General features: G+C 47.6%; 1 protein-coding gene across 1 annotated transcript in view; it reads left to right on the forward strand.

The window, feature by feature from the left end:
- The first annotated feature begins 6448 nt into the window (after positions 1 to 6448).
- The window catches only part of LOC113406855 (conserved oligomeric Golgi complex subunit 6), a 98681-nt gene continuing 98673 nt past the window's right edge, over positions 6449 to 6456 (forward strand). Inside the window, exon 1 of the mRNA XM_026653644.1 lies at positions 6449 to 6456. This exon is cut by the window's right edge and continues 61 nt beyond it. The gene's annotated coding sequence lies outside the window, so the exon portion shown is untranslated.

Here is a 6456-nt window from a genome sequence, read left to right on the forward strand (position 1 = left end):
GGAATGAGGTTTCCTGTGCTCATTCTGACAAAAATTGGCCCCCTCTAGGAGAGATTGTGCAATTCCCCCTCATCCCCGCATGAAGTTACTTAGGTTATCATCTGGCCCTAAGTATTTTGTCTGTTATTTTTCATATCAAGTTACCGTGAAGAACATGGGAATTATCTGTATTATTATTATGTATACCTCTTATTTTTATTGCTGTTTGCTACATGAATTCAAAAGGTTAATTCTTGCTGGAGCTCACCTCATCTCCGGGGGGGCTTTAGTAACCTCACTCACCCCTATTTAACAGACAATGCAGACAGAGGTCTGTCCCTCACATGTGGTGCATAAACTGGTTTGACTAGGTTTAGAAGAGCTAGGCCAGGCAAAGGAATTTTGAGGGGCATCAAAAGGGGATCCTGGAGGAACAGGGGCATGGAGAGAAGCAAACTGGAACTTCAGTCCCCAAAGCAGGGAGAAGCTGGGACTGCCTAAAGCTTTGAGAGACATGCTAAGCTTTAGGTAAGACATATGCATGTAGGTCATTTGTTGTTTTAACTTTTTTTTCTGAAATGCCACTGCAAGGGGGGGCTCATCCGCACTGTAGTAGAGAGGAGGCTAACATGCTTTTCTGGGCTCAGCCAGCACCAACCAAGCACAACTATAAGACTTGTTCTGCCTGCAGAGAAGAAGCTTAAAAAGGGAAAGCCTGCCACAGGAAGGGGCGATGCCTAGGGAGAAGACCGCTGGCTACAAGAACAAATCAACAAAGAGGAAGACAGCTGCAACTGTATGAACCAGGGATGGGGTGACCCAAAGGAGTGGCTGGAGGAAGACTCCAACCCTGATTAAATATTGCTATACCTGCACATAAGCCAAACCCCAAAGGAGGGACCAAAAAGACTGCCTATAAGCTTGTCTTCACGTACAGCGGCGCAGCTGTAGTGCTTTAGTGAAGACACCCCTACAGGGCTGCCCAGAGGATTCAGGGGGCCTGGGGCAAAGCAATTTCGGGGGCCCCTTCCATAAAAAAAAGTTGCAATACTCTAGAATACTATATTCTCGTGGGGGCCCCTGCAAGGCCCGGGGCCTGGGGCAAATTGCCCCACTTGCCCCCCCCCCGGGGCAACCCTGCACCCCTACACCAATGGGAGAGCTTCTCCGCGTAGTTAATCCAGCTCCCAAAGAAGTGTTAATTCTTCTGCCGACATAGCGCTGTCTACATGGGGTGGTTAGGTCGGTATAACTGCATCACTCAGGTGTGAATTTTTCACACCCCCTGGGCAACATGGTTATACCAATATAGGCCTGTAGTGTAGACTTGGCCTTAGAGACTGTCCGTCCTTCTGTCTTATTCTGATTACTCCTCTCTCAGGGGAAAGAGAGGGAAAAGGACCTTTTTGTATGCATTGTTTTGAGAATCCTTTGTATGCCATAGACGGAGGGAGGACTCTGTAAGTAACCCAAATCATGGTCAGGTAGGAGCTTAGGGGTGGGGGCACCCACCCATCACAGCTATATTCCTATAGATAAATAAGTAATACTTTGTTTGGAAGAAGCTGTTCTGAGTCACTGCATTTACCAAATGGTCACAACCAATAGAAGTCACTTGCAGGTTCTAAACCAGGTGTGGGCAAACTTTTTGGCCTGAGGACCACATCTGGGTATGGAAATTGTATGGCGTGCCATAAATGCTCACAAAATTGGGGTGTGGGAGGGGGTGAGGGCTCTGGCTGGGGGTGAAGGTTCTGGAGTGGGGCCAGAAATGAGGAGTTCAGGGGGGAGGGGGGGGCTCTGGGCTGGGGGAGGGGGTTGGGATGTGGGAGAGGGTGAGGGCTCTGGCTGGAGGTGCGGGTTCTGGGGTGAAGCCAGGGATGAGGGGTTTGGATGCAGGAGCGGGCTGCGTGTGGAGCAGAAGGGTTCAGAGTATGAGAGGGGGCTCTGGGCTGAGGCTCGGGGTTGGGATGTGGGAGGGGGCATGGGCTCTGGGCTTGGGGTGCAGGTTCCAGGGTGGGGCCAGAAATGTGGGGTTCAGGGTGCAGGAGTGGGCTCCAGTCTGGGACAGAGGATTGGGGTGCATGGAAGGAGGCTCTAGGCTGGGGGATTTGTAGTGCAGGAGGGGGCTCTGGGCTGGGGGAGGGGGTTGGAGTGTGGGGGGTGTGAGGGCTCCGGCTGGGTGCAAACTCTGGGGTGCGTCTGGGGATGAGGGGTTTGAGGTGCAGGAGGGTGCTCTGGGCTGGAACAGAGGGATTTGGAGGGTGGGAAGGGGATCAGGGCTGGGGTAGGGGGTTGGGGCATGGGTGCAGGCTCCGAGTGGCGCTTACCTCAAGCAGCTTCCGGAAGCAGCAGCATGTGCCCCCCCACCCCAGCTCCTAAGTGGAGGCGCGGCACCGGCCAGGCAGCTCTGCATTCTGTCCCGTCCACAGGTGCTGCCCCTGCAGCTCACATTGGCCATGGTTCCCGACCAATTGAAGCTGCAGAGATGGCGCTGGGGGCAGCGTGTGGAGCCCCTTGGATGCCCCTACACATACCAGCCGGAGAGGGGACATGCCATTGCTTCCGGGAGTCGCACGGAGCCACAGCACAAGCAGAGCGGCGCAAGCCCCCAGTCCCACTCCCTGGCTGGAGCACAAGAGGTGCTAACTGAGGAGATATTTGAGCCATTAGCGATTATCTTTGAAAAGTCATGGAAGACTGGAAAAGGGCAAATATAGTGCCAATCTATAAAAAGGGAAATAAACACAATCTGGGGAATTACATACCAGTCAGTTTAACTTCTGTACCCAGAAAGATAATGGAGCAAATAATTAAGCAATCAATTTGCAAACATCTAGAAGATAATAAGGTGATAAGTGACAGTCAGCATAGATTTGTCAAGAACAAATCATGTCAAACCAACCTGATAGCTTTCTTTGATGGGGTAACAAGCTTTGTGGATGGGGGGAAGCGGTAGACATGGTATATCTTGACTTTAGTAAAGCTTTTGATACTGTCTTGCATGACCTTCTCATAAACAAACTAGAGAAATGCAACCTAGATGGAGCTACTATAAATGGGTGCAAAACTGGTTGGAAAATCATTCCCAGAGAATAGTTATCAGTGGTTCACAGTCATGCTGGAAGGACATAACGAGTGGGGTCCCGCAGGGATCAGTTCTGGGTCCGGTTCTGTTCAATATCTTCCTCAATTATTTAGATACTGGCATAGCGAGTACACTTATAAAGTTTGCGGACAATACCAAGCTGGGAGGAGTTGCAAGTGGTTTGGAGGATAGGATTAAAATTCAAAATAATCTGGACAAACTGGAGAAATGGTCTGAAGTAAATAGGATGAAATTCAATAAGGACAAATGCAAAATACTCCACTTAGGAAGGAAAAATCAGTTGCACATATACAAAATGGGAAATGACTGCCTAGGAAGGACTACTGTGGAAAGGGATCTGGGGGTCATAGTGGATCACAAGCTAAATATGAGTCAACAGTATAACGCTGTTGCAAAAAAAAGCAAACATCATTCTGGGATGTATTAGTAGGGGTGTTGTAAGCAAGACATGAGAAGTAATTCTTCTGCTCTACTCCACGCTGATTAGGCCTCAACTGGAGTATTGGTCCAGTTCTGGGCATCACATTTCAGGAAGGATGTGGACAAATTGAAGAGAATCAAGAGAAGAGCAACAAAAACGATTAAAGGTCTAGAAAACATGACCTGTGAGGGAAGATTGGAAAAATTGGGTTTGTTTAGTCTGGAAAAGAGAAGACTGAGGGGGGACATGATAACAGTTTTCAAGTATGTAAAAGGTTGTTACAAGGAGGAGGGAGGAAAAATTGTTTTTCTGAACCTCTGAGGATAGGACAAGAAGCCATGGGTTTAAATTGCAGCAAGGACGGTTTAGGTTGGACATTAGGAAAAATTTCCTAACTGTGAGGATGGTTAAGCACTGAAATAAATTGCCCAGGGAAGTTGTGGAATCTCTATCATTGGAGATTTTTAAGAGCAGGTTAGACAAAGACCTGTTAGCAATGGTCTAGATAATACTTAGTCCTGCCATGAGTGCAGGGGTCCCTTCCAGTCCTATGATTCTATGTCTTTGGAGGCTAAAGTCTTTAATTACCCACAGGACAGGGGGAGCACAAACAGTTCCACTGCAAGCTTTATCAGTCAGTCTTACCATGTGTGACGCAGTAGGGAGCAGGGTGGATTGACCTGGGAATGTCATTTAGTTTTATTGGACTATCTGCATGGGGGATGGGAGAGCAGGGGATGATTTTAGGTGAGGGATGGTACCTGAGCCTGTAACCTGAGCCAGGAAGGGGGGTGGGGTGAGTCAACACCTTTGCCCGGGAAACTGGACAAAGGGACGGGGGAGAGAAGGAGAGGGAGAGAGCCTGCTGGAGGGGTTTTTGGTTTCCCAGCCAGCCCAAAACTGAAGAGGCAGGGAACCCCAAGTCTGGGGTCTAAGATCCTTGCCCCCCAGAGGGACCTGGCTGAGGGGTCCTGGTTGTACCTACAAGCCCTGCTTGGGACTGTGTTCCTGTCGTCTAATAAACCTTCTGTTTTACTGGCTGGCTGAGAGTCATGGTGAATCGCAGGACGTGGGGGGGTGCGGGGCCTTGACTCCCCCACACTCCGTGGCACCATGTTCTGAAGGGACTGTTATCTGGTGTGGGAAGGCAATTCAGTCTCCTTAGCTATTAAGGGCAAGATTTTAAAGGTATTTAGGGCACCTAAACTTGAAGATAGGCACCAAGAGGGATTTTCAAAATCACCTAAGGATCCATGAAGGGACTTAGGCATTGCAACACTGAGAATCATGGCATCAAATTTTTAGGAGCCTAAAAAATCACAGGAATAATGCTGTGATCCACAAAGCCTGAGTTAGGTGCCTAGACTTCCTATACAATGGGAGTTCTCAAACTTCTTTTGCTGGGCCACCCCTTTGAAAATATTTCAGGGTGTGATGACCTCTCCTCCCAAAAAAGTGATAGCAAATTATCCATACATACTTATAGGAACATACTCACGATATTGCCACCTTACTTCTGTGCAGTTGCTGGCAGTGGTGCTGCCTTCAGAGCTGGGTGGCTGGAGAGTGGCAGCTGCTGTACTCCCTTCAAGTCCCCCAGCAATATTTTTTATAATCTTGTGACCCTCTACAACAGACTTGTGACCCGCTTTTGAGTTGGACTCCCACTTTGAAAAATGCTGCTATACAATGAATGGGGAAAGACAGGCACTTAAGAACGTGATCCACAAAAGCCAGCACACTAGGTAAGGAGCTGTCTAAACCAGCCAATGAGAGATGCTGATGAGAGGGGTGTGTCCTAAATCCCACCCATCTCAGAGAGCGGCCAGGGAGGTTCAGGTTGTACGGAGGCATCTGTGACACTGATAAATGAAGTGCCAGCTGTGGCCAAAGCTGTAGCCCTTTGCTAAGAACTGACAAATTCATAGCTGGAAACCAAACCAGCTCACCTGGAGGTTAGTTTTGTTCAAAATAGGTATTAGTCTTATATGAATATATTTAGTCTCTATGAAATGCTTGTAAATTGCTGCATGCATTAATCTCATGTGCAATTCTGTATTCCATGCTATAAGAAAATATGTAAGTTTTGCTTTATAACTTTGAAAATGTTTGCTCTCAAGTTGTGAACTGAGGCATGGGAATTCCCCCACCCCACCCCCATTCAGGAGGCCTATAAAGATTAAATGGGCCATTAAGGAACATTGGAACACAAAGGATTTGTGAATGGCCCTATCACACCTTGGAAATGGTACCTGCAATAGAGCTCCTCTTGTGGACTGGAAGACTAAATGTAAAAGATAAAACAGGATCACAAGAGAATTTTTCACCTCTTTGCTGTCTGAACTCTCACAGGGCCAGAGACTCATAACTCTAATTTCTTTTTGTTAGTTAATAAACCTTTAGATATTTTATTACAGGATTGGCTACAGGTTATGTCTTTGGTGTAAGACCTAGGGTACTAACTGATCTGGGATAAGTGATTGTTTCTTGGGACTGGAAGCAACCTGAATATTTTATGATTTTTGATGCAAGTAACCATTTATCACTAAGTCCAGTTTGCCTGCGCGACAAGATAGACTGGAGAGCCATCTGTGACTCTGTGGTGAGACTGATATAGTAATCCTGAAGCTCACACTTCTTATCGGTTGGTAAAATCTAATTATACAACACACTGCCAATTTGGGGTGTCTGCACTGTTTTTGATTGCCTACCTCAGGGCAGACTCTCACAGTTGTGAGCCACTGGAGACAACATGACAGCACCTATTTCTGATTAATGATCCATGACTGGCCCAATGACAATTTAATGATATATCAACAGGGCAACAATCATTAGGCAAGAGAAACTGCAGTCTAGTAGTTAGGGTACCCACTGGGAGATGGGATACCCAGGGTTCAAAGCCCCTGCTCCACTCTATTACTTTTCACAGCGGAACAGCTTCAACAGC

The sequence above is a fragment of the Terrapene carolina genome, unplaced genomic scaffold (genome assembly GCF_002925995.2).
Source record: "Terrapene carolina triunguis isolate 2854851 unplaced genomic scaffold, T_m_triunguis-2.0 Scaffold142, whole genome shotgun sequence".
NCBI classification, from domain to species: Eukaryota; Metazoa; Chordata; order Testudines; family Emydidae; genus Terrapene; species Terrapene triunguis.